Consider the following 13,819-nt stretch of genomic DNA (forward strand, 5'->3'; position numbering starts at 1 on the left):
TCAAAATATACACCGAAAACTAACATATACTTTACATTCCCATTCTGTTCAAGAAATAACTATATCTTGAAGCATTACCACCACTGAGTTCCTGCTATCAGGTCAAACCTAACTCATAGTGACCCTAGAGGACTGAGTGAAATTTACCCTTGTGGGTTTCGGGGACCAAGTCTTTAATGGAGCTGAAAGTCTTACTTTCGCCCAAGGAGTGGCTGGGGGGTTTGAAATGACAACTTTGAGGCGATCAGTCCTTGACATCAATCAGGATGCATACAACCAGAGCTCCCGTATTGAAGTCATAATGGGTATAAAATGTCTCAATTAGGTATTGGAAATGCAGTGATGCAGAGAAGTTTCTTAGCTTCTTTAAACTTATAGCTTAATGCTAGCTTGAGAATTAAGATTTAACAGCTTTAAATTTTTTAAAGTGTAATGAGTGCTCAGATAGGATGGTTTCTTCCTTTATTCCCAACACTTAACACATTATCTATTTTCTCTACTTTTTCTTGCATGTGGTAACTTTTGTTCATTTCTACATAATCCCCTTGACTTTCAAACATGTTCAAGTCTCTGTATTTAAAAAGCAATCCATACAATCTCCAAATCTTCAGTCAGTGAGCCATTAATATTCAAAACGTTTGTTCAGCTCATTCCTCTCCACTAAAATAAATGTCACTACCATCATAAAAACTCCCAGTCTCTAAATCCAATGCATACTCTTCAGTCTGTATCTTTCTCAGTCTCTGTGTGGCATTTGACATAGAACACCCTTTATGCAAACACTTGCTTTATTTTCAAGAATTTGTAATTCATCATACATCTATCCTGATTACCCTTTTATAATATCATCGCAACTAATCATCTCTACCAAGCCCTTAAATATTTGATTTTCTGGGAGTTCAAGTACAGGCTCTCTTCTTCACTAGTCAATAAATAAGTAATATGAGTCACAAATGCCACATGTAAAAATTTAAATATTCTGGTGACTACATCAAAAAGAAAAAAGAAAAAAATAGTGCAATTTATCAATTTTAAATAACCCAGTGTGCTCCAACTGTTAACTGTAGTCATTATTTTATATTTTAAGTCATTATTTCCTCATCTTTAAAATTTAGTATGATTTCATACTAAAAAACCCACATTTAAAGTGCACATTTAAAGTTTCATGCAGCTACTGGCTCTTATATTAAACAGTTAAGTCTCAGATTTTTAAGAGCTGTTCCTAAAGCTTTCAATACTCCTCAGGTCCGTAACTTCAAAATCTCTCTCTATAACTGAGGTAGTTAGGTTATTGTGCCAGTCTGTCCGATAAACACAAGTGGGATTAATTGAAGGGTAGAGAGATAAATGGCTTGTGAGTCTCGCCTTTCTTGTCTCTTGTTCGTTGATCATTGTACCAGTGTGCGGCTTCCTTGTTTGCTCTGTGCCTCAATTTGCAAGTGACACTACCTGTGGGACACCTAACCCATGAACTGTGTCGCTGTAATTTGAGATCCCTTTAAGACTTGCATCGCCAGAGAATTTGAATGTATATCTCTGGAGCTGGAGACTGACTGTTGGTTACCTGGCTGACGGTGACCTGCCTTGCTGTTTGCTGCCTGTGCCAGGATAGCTTATCTCACCCTACAGAGGACTACCTGGAAGCCCTCAAGACTTGAAGGACTGCTAGTGTCTCACAACTCTCTCACGGGAATGAGTTGCACTGAGTCATTTGTACTGCCTTATATTTAACTGTTCATTTCTTGTATTATCTATCTATCTGTATATAATTTAACAGTTTATGTCTTATGTTATATATCTAGCTATCTTTATAAATATCTATATAAAATTATCAGCAATCTGTTGATAACTCTCTAGAGAACCCTGTCTAACACAATAGTCAAGAGTTTTAATTCTGGACTTGTGTATTTATTTGAAATATTACCTCCAATATCTCAAATTACACTTAATTCAATGTGCTTATGTCTAACAGATGAGATGTTCCTAGAAAGTGTCCTCTTTCTATTGTCCCTTGTCCTAATGGCCAGTGCTGTTCTCACTACAGTTTTACAATGTGGAAACATAATGGACATAGTTGATCCTTTTTTCCCTTCCATCTCTATGATGAAGATGTTTAGTATTATCACATTTATACTCAATTTAATCATAAACTTAATTCTCCTCATCTCTCTTCTCACCGTAGTCCATGCTTAACTTTCTCTTTGGGATAGCTACCAACTCTGGGGAAGGTCAAGTTTTGTAATAGCCTGCTTTCCTGGCTCCCTTTGACATATTGTCATTCCATGCCACTGCGTAGGTTCTGACTCTGAGGGACTCTGTAAATCAGGCAGCACCCTGTCCTGTGCCATCCTCACAGACACTATCCATGGCCCTGCTCAGGGGCGCAGTGATGGGGTCAGTCCATCCCTTCCACCAGCTTCTTTTTTTATTTTTTTGATGCCTCTCTATTTAACAAGTGTGATATTCTTTTCCAAGGACTGGTCTCTCCTGATAGCATGTCCCATGTCCCCGAGGCAAAGTCTCACCTTCTTCCAAAACAAATCTCTTTGTTCTCTTGGCAGTTCATAGTACTTCCAATATTCTGCACCAGCACCATAAAAAAGTTGTGATATTTTCAATCCACTACCATACATGTGAAAGTTGGATATTGAATAAGGATGACCAAAAAGAACTGATGAATTTGATTGATATTACTTTTGCCTATAGGACTAATGTAAATTTGCGTGATTAAATTTGTGTGTTAATTTGTCCAATAATGTACTAAATATAAATGTAATGTAAAAGGATTATAAATATATTCCTCACAATTATAGCTCCATGTTTAGTTGGTACCCGATACATGACATGTACTTCAAAAAGACTGGGTGAGGACTGCTTAACAGAGTGTTACACCGCACTCACCACCATCTAATCAGAGCGGACTCACAGCACCCCCTGCCGGCTTCTGAGATCATCACTGTTTCAGGAGCAGACAGTCCAGCCTTTCTCTCTTGGGGCTCTCGGAGCTTTCCAATTTCCATTTGGATGGCAGTCTGAGGAGTAACCACTGCTCCTCAAGGCTCCTCACCTGAGTCTTAGAAGGTCAGAAAATTATTTTTTAAAAGTCATTTTTTTCCTTTGGAGTGAATTTACCATAAAACTACTCATCTTCCTTTCAGAGTAGATATGCTGTGAAATTATTTCTTATCTACATTAGAAACGCGTTCGCACTTTGATTCATATGTATGCCACACAGTCATATACTAGCAATGGCTCACGCTGCTTCATGAATGCTGTGTCCTCAGTAAACGCCCTAATGGCTGCACAGTAGCACTGTTATCATCAGTAGCAGTCTGTCGGGTCTGACTCAGTGGCACACAACAGCAGTCGTGTGAGAGTGCAAACCTGCATCAGGGCACTTTCTAAATTATCGTCTTTTGAGGAGCAGACCACCAGGTGTATTCAAATGACCAGCTTTTGGATTAACCTAGCCAGTGAGCCCCCAGAGCTCCAAAGATAGCACTATGTGATTGACATTGTTATCATCTTTGGCCAAATAAGCATCATCTTAACCATACATCAGGAAAGCCACTAACTGGCTCAATCTCAGAAACATCGTTTTTCTAACAACAAATCAAAATTGCAAATAGTAGCCCAAACAAAATTTCTATGAATACAGATAGGACCAAATGTAGAGTGCCACTTCATTCATCCATGCTGTGGAAAGAAGACAGTGATGTCAGAGAGAGAGAAAGAGAGAGAGAGAGAGAGAGAGAGAGAGAGAGAGAGAGAGAGAGAGAGAGAGAGAGAGAGAGAGAGAGAGAGAGAGAGAGAGAAATGAAATGGCAATAACACAGGAATATTAGATCTACAGCAATATCTCAAGACCAACATGCTTGATGCTACCCAAAGGTCAGTAGTTGGAACCAACCCATTGCTTGTCCTGAGACAGATGCAGCAGCCAGCTTTTATAGAAATTTACAACCTTCAAACCCTCCCCAGGTCGTCCTAGCCTGCCTTACTGGATCACTGTGAGTTAGAATAAGCTCAACGTCAATGAGTTTTTAAATTACTGAATGAGAGGGAAAAACAGACAACACCGAGGGTAAAATCCAAGTTGAAGAATCATTGCACCCTCTCTGATAGTCCCAGGGATATGTCTATTTTCGATACAATACATTCTTAGAACTGATAGTAGAGGGTGAAAAATCTTAGAGGTCAAATTCTTGCCTGTCACACAGGTCGTACTGCACCATGTCACTTTGCTTGTGTGTCGGTTTCCTTCACAGGGACCCTGGTGAGATCATATTTGACACAGTGGGCTGCTGTGTTCGCCTGAGTTTACTAGAGAAACAAATCCAGGGACATTCATGTATTTGTAAGAGAGTGCTTTATATCAAAGAGTAACTAGCTATTAAGAAAACATCCTAGCCCAGTCCAGATCAAGTCTGATATTAGGCCATAAGTCCAATACTTGTCCATAAATTCCTCTTAAGATTCACATAGCCACTCGCAATGATGCCAAACGCAGGAAGCTCAAATGCCAGTGGGTGAAGTCTTATGGATCCAGGGGTGGTGGACGCATTCTCTCCAGGGCTCTGGCTGCCACCAGCATGACTCCGTGTGGCTTGTCAACAAGAAGATGAATTAAGAGAGAGAGTGCATCCCACCTCCAGGAAGGAAGAGAAGAAGTTCCCAGAATCCTCACAAGAATGCCATGCCCACAAGGAGGCTAGACTCCAACCCTTCACTCTTACTACCCTCAAATTGACATGATATTATATAACTACCATAGCTGCTAACCTGCAGGACAGCAGCTTTCTACTCCAATAAAGATATAATTTTGGAAACCTACAGAGGCAGTTCTAATCTGTCTTCTAGGGTTCTCTGAGTCAAATGGACTCAACAGCAGTGATTTAAAAATTGGTATCGGTCAGTTTAAATTATGATATAGTGATCATTCTTGTTTATTCTAGGGTCCTAAAATAATCACACACACACTTTATTCTTACTTAAGAGCAGAAGGAGTCAGAGATTTGAAGCATGAGAAGGACCAAAGCGCTGTTGTAAACTTGAAGTTGTGGAGACGACGTGGGAAGGGCTGCCTTTGGCTGTGAGCTAGCAAGGAACTGGATCTCTGAGTAGCATTCTGCTAATATCCTAAGGAAGTCTGAGTGTACATTCTTCATCTAAGCTCCCTTCTAGAAGCAAAGACTGCCCAACACTTGGGTTTTAGCCTTGTGAGACCTAAGGAAGAGAGTCCAATTCCATCAAGGCAGTCTTTAGACACAAAGTAAGAACAATGAATACATTAAGTTTTTGCAAGTTATTGCATGCATGGCAATTTGTTACATATCAGCGAATAGAATATTAATAAAACATTCAATATGATCCTTTTGTTGGTGAACAATAGTAGTGTGTGTGGCTATAAAGGTTTATAAACACTCAGAAATAGGACTGACATGATAAACACAATATTGAGAATGTATAAAACCACAGAGCAGCCTGAGTTTGCAGAGGACAGAGAAGCAGAGTTTTCACATTAATTTCAGGTAGACGTGTATTGTTTGACTCGTGTGTAACAAGATTGCATCTGCATATCATTAGAGACATGAAAAGATATTTTTAATATGGTGGTTCCATTATATCTGAAATCAGTGCTGGTGTTTCTCTTTCAAATTGGTATTCAGAAATCAGTGAAGATCTTTGGTGTTGTTAGTCAGTGGTTAGACACCCAAACAAACTGGCCTGAAAAAGTTAACCAGGAATTCATGGATTCCAAGTAATGCAAAGAAGAACAGTTAAAGGACTCTACTTGAGCTGCTTTTCTCAATAAAATTTCTCTTGTCTGAAACACACACAACCTATTTATCTTAGACCACTAGCCCACAACTTTTGGAAGAGCTATACAATCTGAACCTACAGGAACAAAAATGAGAACCACTATGTAATCCTCTCCATGACCTACACATGAAAACTGCACGGACAAGACTGTCGGAAAATATGGCCAATGTATCACGGAGGGACTCCATAGCAACCAGACTCAAGAGCTACTGAAGTGAAGTAATGTCTGAGTTTGCCATTAGTCCCAAGAACTCCGAAAACAACTTACTTCTATTTACACACCATCCCTCCCTCTCTTTCTCCTGCTCTTCCATCTCTCCTGCTTTCAGGAGTCAATCTGTGATGAAGTGCAAAGTATTACAAGAAATTATTTAGAAATTTTGCTAAATTTGAACTGGTAAAATGTGAAACCTTCTTGGCGTGAATGCAAATTTCACAGACTCTTGTAATGTGCAGTTTATAAAAATGAGGCTTCTATTGTCGGTCAATTTCTTCAAGCATTTTAACATTTCCATCTTAACATCAAACATCCACTACTTTTCATTCAAAACCAGCTAACTGCAATTTGAAACATTTTCTATCATTTAGCTATTTCCTATTTAACAGGATCTCGTGAGTAAAAAATACATGCCTTAGGGGGGGAAAATGGACCTGCTGCGATTTGGTAATTACATTTTTCAGCACAAAATGCAGATGTACGCTCTTCACTTTAAACATAATGGGTGTTTAGCAGGCAAGGAGTCCACAGAGAGACTACCAGGACTAAATATATTATCCTTAAAAACTAATTCTGCCATGTATGATTCATAGCCAACTCCTTAGGTAAAGTTACCGATTTTCAAAATATCCCATTGGGAAGGATAAAAGAGGAAAAGGGAAAGACCAGACTCACATCTGTCTCCACTGCCAAGGAATTGCTGTCCTAACCAAGGTTCTCAGGGGTTTGCTAAGAAGGCTCTTTTCATCTAGGTTTCCTAAAAGCAACTCTTTTGAAGAAAATCCACATATCATTTGCTTTACTCGATGCTGGAATGAAAAATAGATGTCCACTGTCATCCAGCAATATTGATTACCAGTGGAAATGTGATCATTCTGCATTGACTTGCCCCACAGCGCTGCGTCCCGAACAGCGGCAGAAGGAAATTAATGCTTTCATCTCGCGCCTAAGAAAAATATGAGGTGCTGTTCACTTTGCCCTCTAGACAGAGAGGTATACGTGATAGCTGAAAGGTAATAGCTTTTGGAACATGAACTTGAGGCTTTATTAAAATCATTATTTAATGCACAAAAAATTAATGAACCCACTGCCTTGGCATTTAAAGTATTCATTTGTAGTTATGACCTCTTAGATCATAAGGGTACTTTGTTAAAAGCTGGAATTTCTCAAATTAAAGCTAATGTCCCAGTTTTGTCTAAACTGTATGTGTTCATTGATAATTTACTGTATATAAATCTCAATCAAGTAGTATAAAAATTATGAATTGGCCGTGACAGGAATTATTTGTTCATCTTGTATTTGACTTCTATTTACTGAAAACACGAACGGCTTTACTGGTCTTCAATGGGCACCCACAGTGAGCCCAGATCTGTAGTATTATATGGATTTTTTAAAATTAAAAGGTCATTTTATTGTGGGCTCTTACAGTTCTTATAACAATCATACATCAATATATCAAGCACATTTGTACCTATGTTGCCATTGTTATTTTCTAGACATTTACTCTCTAGTGAGCCCTTGGTATTAGCTCCTCTTTTTTCCCTCCTCCGCGCAATATGGATTTCTATAAGCCAGTTTGTATAATTTTATGTAGTACGTCCCATCTGTAATAAAGGGTCAGAAAAAAGTGGAGACCATAATGAGAAAAGCTGACACTGTGACTATATCACTGGATTCAAATGGCAAAGCCTAATGGTGGTGCAGGGCTAGGCCATGTTATTTCTATTATACAGTAGATTCCTGGAACGGTAACGAGATTTGACAACAATTAACACCAACATCAATGGTTACTATAATAAATATTTGCTCATAAATGTGACGCAAAAGGAAAAAATGACGAGTTCTGGATACCAAAAATCGTATTCATTATATGTTCAAATAGAAAAGACATTAAGGTATAATTGAGTTGTCTTGGATTGTAATGATTTTATATTTATGCAAAGTTATGTCCCACCAGAAAGATTCCCAATTGAAATGCACTTCTATGTCCTAAAATAGAATCAAAATTCACATTGGGAAAAAATGATAGTAAGTTAGACATCAAGAACCAAGACTTTTTTTTCTCCTTTGCAATATTTTGTTTAACATTGTACAACACAACAAGGCACCCTGGTGGTTAAGGCTGAGCAACTAACCTAATGGTTCACAGTTTGAACCCACCAGCTGCTCCAGGAAAGAAAGAGGAGGCAAGTTACCACCATACAGACGACCCCCTTGGGCACGTTATGGAATAGGCTTCTCTGTCCTGAAGGAGTCTGAATTGATTATCTTGCAGGGGGATCTATTTGTAAAAAAATAACAATAATATAACAAATGTGATACCAATTACATGATACACATGCAAATGTCTACAGTAAAAAAATATAAATGCTTGCATTTAGCCATATACCAGTCAAAAAGTATTCCTGGTCATATGTGCACCTGCTTATTCCATTCAAACATGGTCAAACGTGTCTCTAGTGTCAGTGGATCACTGAAACCACCTTTCTCAGCATTACACTAATAAATGGTTATATAATATAATTCGTCAGTGTGCCTTCAAGCAAAAATTCCAATCAAGCAGTGGTCTCTGAGGGGCTCTGCTGGACCAGTTAAATTCAAGATTATGCTGATTGTTTTTCTGGAATTCCAAAGGGATTATCTTGTAGATGTCCTCATAGACCACAGAGCACTCACAGAGACCTTTTAGGAAGAAGTTTGGAGAAAGTGGAGAACCGCACTGAGGAGTCAGAGCCATAAAGCTGTGTTGAGTCATCCTCCCCCCGCACCCTTCTCCCTGCCCATCATGGACATGTACTAGTTCGTTCTTTAACACTAGGATCAAGGGCTGTCCTACTAACATTTCACCGAGTACCTGACCTCATCCACCATCCAGTTCCAGTCTTTCCCTTTCTGGCATCTATTGTTCCCCAAACCCAAGGATATATTAGAATAACACAATCTGAGTCCCTGGAAGATCCCCAATCTCTTTTGGTGTGGTGTCAAGAGAATGCAGACTTCGATGGGGAAAAGTTAGAGGGGTGGAGGCATTACTTGCAGAAGTGATTCCAGCTCATTGAGACCCACTGAGTCATCTGCCTAAGCTAGCTGGTGTTTTCTTTTGCAATCCAGAATTGATTTCACCAGTAGTTCCAATTTCAAGTACTATTTATACTTTTTTTCCTCCAAAATATACTTACATTAAATAAAAAAACAAACCAATGCATCTCAGGAAGGTAGACAATAAATGACTGCATTTCTGGGGAGCTTGGCAACCCCTGGGCAGAGTCCCAGCACAAGAGAGGGAGGGCTAGGAGGCTTCGCATCCAAGCAGAGTCTGGGCAGCAGGTTCCTGCTGACACTCTGCGGGTCACATGGTCCACATCATTAGCATCACTGGCCCAGGGCAGTTTGCTGGGGGAGGGGTCCGCAAGCTCTAGCCACTGTGAGTTCAGTGAAACTCGGCAGGAATTCCACCAGCAGCCTGTGCGGGGCAGGTTCAAACCAAACCCACATTAAGGAGGAAAGCAGACAATTCTTCAGAATCCAAGACGCATTCCTTGCTGATTTTACATCGCGTTCTCCAGCTAACTTGGGCAGGTGGAAGCTGTTCTTCAGACCAATGTGTCACGGGCTGCTCCAGCTCGGTGGGACAGAGGGACCGTGATGGGGACGGAGGGCAGCGCACAATCCCGGCCCTGCAGGCCTACAGGAGGCGTACCGCTTCATGTAGTCTTCCACTTTATTCCGGATGTCCTCCTTGTCCCGCAGATGATGTTCTGCAGCTTCAATATTCAGTGGATCATTAAAATTCAAAAGATAAGTAAATAAGGAGTTTAATCCCCAAACAACATCCTTCAGCGTCCTCGTGCGAGCCCAGCCAGTGCTGTCAATCGAATGTTCTCGCAGTAAACTCAGACAGATGTCCCCCCGTCTCTGTGATGTTGGGGTGCCAGATTCTGGTCAAGCACTTCACCTTGGGGGGTACCATGTTGTAGGCATCAGGAACTTCAGTTCAAACTGAAATTTTCCACCCTGGTAGTAACCCTCATCTGGGGTCACGGTTAGCTGGAAGCAGTGGAGCTTGTTGGGATCAGGAAAGTGCACCTTACAGGTACAAGGTACGTTTGCTTCACTCTGCAACCTCTTTGACGAGCAGCTTGTCTCTCACAGACACCCTCCGCGTGGAGTGGGAGGCGGTGGCTGCGGAGCGGGACCCTTTGAGAACGTCATCCTGCTTCAGTTTGCTCGCCAGAGTGAGCATCACTGCTCTTCCCCCTGGGCTCCCCGAGAGTGGCGAGGCGGCCCGGGAGCCAACGCCATGCCCGGCCTGTGCGGCGACGGCGAGATGAGGCCCTCACGGAGGCGCCGGCTCTGGGTGGCCTACTATTTATACTTTTTAAAATATATATGGGATGGGAAATCAGGCACCTTAAATTTCTCAGATCTTAGTCTGATAGTTATTGTAAATGCTTATATCCATGACCCTGGCCAAGGTAGTCTATGGAAGATATTGCCAATTTAAATTAGATAGAAATTAAAGATTAAATTAGATTAGAAATATTAATTACATCAAAATAATATGAAACGGCATTTTTCAAAATTACCCTTCTCGTCTCTGTTTTACTTTATGGTCATATCTCATTAACATTCATACAAGCAAGAATTCACATTAAGGCCCAATCCTCTTTGACTGAAATAAAAAATACATATATATCATGACATAAAGATCCCACTGGTCCTTTAAAACATTCAGTGGCCCAAAATAAACATCAGTTTTTTAATTCAGAGAACGAAGTTCAAGAACATTTACAAATATATTTTAAAGTGGCAAGTAATGCATATTTGAGTAAAATATATAATTTTATTTAATATAATATAATGTATTATCTGCATGACACATATTTTCAAGCAAAATGGTGTGCATGATCAATGAGTGTGTGTTAACAAATGTCTAACAGATTGAAAAGTTTATGAATAACTAATGTCAAAATATTTTCTTATATATCAAAGACCATTTATATTTAAGTGCCATTTTCAGGTCCACTTATTTTTGAAAAGAAAGGACACTCGGGTTACATTAGGGTGAACACGAGGCTGATCATGTATAAGTCTGAGGATGTAAACTGATGATGCTAACTGCAGACACTTTTGATGTATTAAATGTTGTGATGGACAGAATCTATATCATTTACATAAAGGCAATAGGAGCACAATGATAATTACACAGAAGACAAATATAAAGATGAGAAAACTCAAATCAACTTCCTTTGTTCAATCTAAAATTTACATCTCAAAAGCATCTCCAAACATACATAATCAACCATGTTTTACTCAACAGAAAAGAGGAAATACGAAGTTTCCTATATTTGGGTTGCAAAGCAAAGTACCTTCCTAAGTAGAATACTAAATAAAACAGTCATGAGAGAAAGATGTTTTTATGAATGCAAAAAAGAGAGCCTTAAGTGGTTTCTTTAAAAAAAAAACTCTTTTTTCAAGGTTGCCTGAGTCATTGAATTTATTTGCATTTCTCATTATAAAATAATCAACTTGTTACCATAATGACCATAGAGGACAGGATAGACCTGCCTTGTGGATTCCTTAGACAATAACTGCTTATGGGGGTAGAAAGATGCATTTTCCCCCTATGAGTGGCTGGTGGTTTCAAACTGCTGACTTTGAGGATTGCAGCCCAATGTGCAATCACTACCCCACCAGGACTCCTCTGCATTTCCCCCACTAGTCTCCGAGTGGGCAATGGGTTTTCAGTGAGTTCCTTGGGAAATACACTGCTGTAAAGACTTCCACTCTCAGAAGCTCATGGGAAGTTCTATTCTGTCCTAAAGGGTCGCTGAATCAGAATCAGCTTGACAGTAATTGAGGTTTTGGATAACTACTATTAAATAAATAATATATCTCCAAAATTAAATTGTGTTAAAAAGAGACTCGATATACAAAGAGCCAAGGGAATTGCTCTAATATAAATTTAAAGAGTGTAAATCTTGATAGTATACCCGATAGTTTACTGCCATCAACTGAGAAAGATAATTGAGAGTCACTTTTAAAGGAGAGAGGCTGTACTCAGAGAATGTAAAGCATAGACTAATTTATCTAAACATAGAAAAATCTTAATTTAGTCACAAGTTTACCCCTTGCCTTTGGCTTTACTCTGACAAGTTTAATGATACAACAATTAAAGATAAAAGGTTGATTACTACCCCATGATGACTAAATCATATTAGAATCAATGACAGCAATACAAAATGAGTTAGATTATTTTGCCTTGTTATCTCTGGAATCAAGTGAATTGTGAAATAAAATGAGAGACTGGAAAACGTAAATACACACACACACACACACACACACACACACACACACACACACACACACTGTCCCAGGAACCCGCGTTGGCAATTCTACCCTGTCCCACAAGGTTATGAGTCAGAATTGATGGCAATGAGTTTGGATTTGAGTTTGTACGCCAAATATTTTCTATTTTAAAGATGTGTTGTTTATAATTTATTATGCATATCATCTTTTTTAATTGAAAAGAAATATGTTTAATGTCTGGTGAGGAATTGCCCCTTTTAGGAATGAGACACACAAGAGCAAATGACAGCACTGCATGGTAGTCTTAGAACACTGCAGAGAGTTGTGGTGGGGGTGGGGGTGGAGGAGGTCCAGTCATTCTAACGTGTAGAGACCTCTGTACAACAGAACAAAACGCAGCCCACCAGGGGCCACGGCCACCATCGTTCCTGTGTTCGCACTCTTGCTATACCTGCTGTGTCGATCCCAAGGCTGAGAGTACTCTTCACTTTATGTTGCCCTCTCTTTCACCAAGCGTAAGGTCCTATTCGAGAGACGGGTCCCTTTTGCTGACATGTCCACAGTGCATGAGGCAAAGTGTCATTATGCTTGCTTTTAAGGAGGATTTCAGCTGTACTTCTTTCAAGACAGATTCATTGGTCCTCCTAGCAATACCTTGTATCCACAATGCTTCCCGGCAGTATAAAATTAAAATGCACTAACTGTTCTTTTTTCTTTATTCATTGATAGATTTCCTATGCATACGAGGAGATTAACAATACCATGGCGTGGGTGAGGTGCACCTCCGTCCTCACAGTGATTCCTTTGCCGTTGAACCCTCTAGAGAGGTCTTTTGCAGCACATCTGCCCAAGGGGTTGTGTCCTTTGATTTCCTGAATTGACTGCTATGGGTGCTGATCATTGATGCAACTAAAATGAAATACTTAACCATTTCAATATGTTTTCCGTTTATCATGATCATTTGTATTGGCTACATTGAGGGGTTCTTTTTGTTTTCCGTATGTTGAGGTGTAACTTATTCTGAATGTTGGAGTCTTTGATCTTCATCAGGAAGGAAGGCATCAAGTCCTCTGAGCTTTCAGTAAGCAAGGCTTCTCTCATTTGCATACTAATTGCTGTTAATAAGTCTTCCTCCAATGCTACTGCCTCTCACATAGTCCAGCTACTTGGGTATTTGGCTCACCCTACATATTGGAGAAGAATGGTGAAAGGGTACAACTCTAACAGTAATGATCGCTGATTTTAAAGCACATCATTTCCCTGCTCAACTCTCACTGCCATCAAATAGCTTCTGACCAAGTGATCACACAGGACATAGCAGAATGCTCCCTGTGAGCGTTCAAGGCAATGAATCTTCACCAGGGAAAAGCTTCATCTTTCTCCTCTAGAGGAGCTGGTGGTTTCGAAGTACTGACCTTGTGGTCAGAGCTCCATTCAAATGATAGACTGTTAATAGATGTGCATCTTAGA

General features: G+C 39.8%; 1 pseudogene; it reads right to left on the bottom strand.

Annotated features, from left to right (window-relative positions):
- Window positions 1-9,646: 9,646 nt before the first annotated feature.
- Window positions 9,647-10,344, bottom strand: LOC142440618 (NEDD8-conjugating enzyme UBE2F pseudogene; annotated as a pseudogene).
- Window positions 10,345-13,819: the final 3,475 nt, after the last annotated feature.

This window comes from Tenrec ecaudatus, chromosome 2 (assembly GCF_050624435.1).
Source record: "Tenrec ecaudatus isolate mTenEca1 chromosome 2, mTenEca1.hap1, whole genome shotgun sequence".
Classification (NCBI taxonomy): Eukaryota; Metazoa; Chordata; class Mammalia; order Afrosoricida; family Tenrecidae; genus Tenrec; species Tenrec ecaudatus.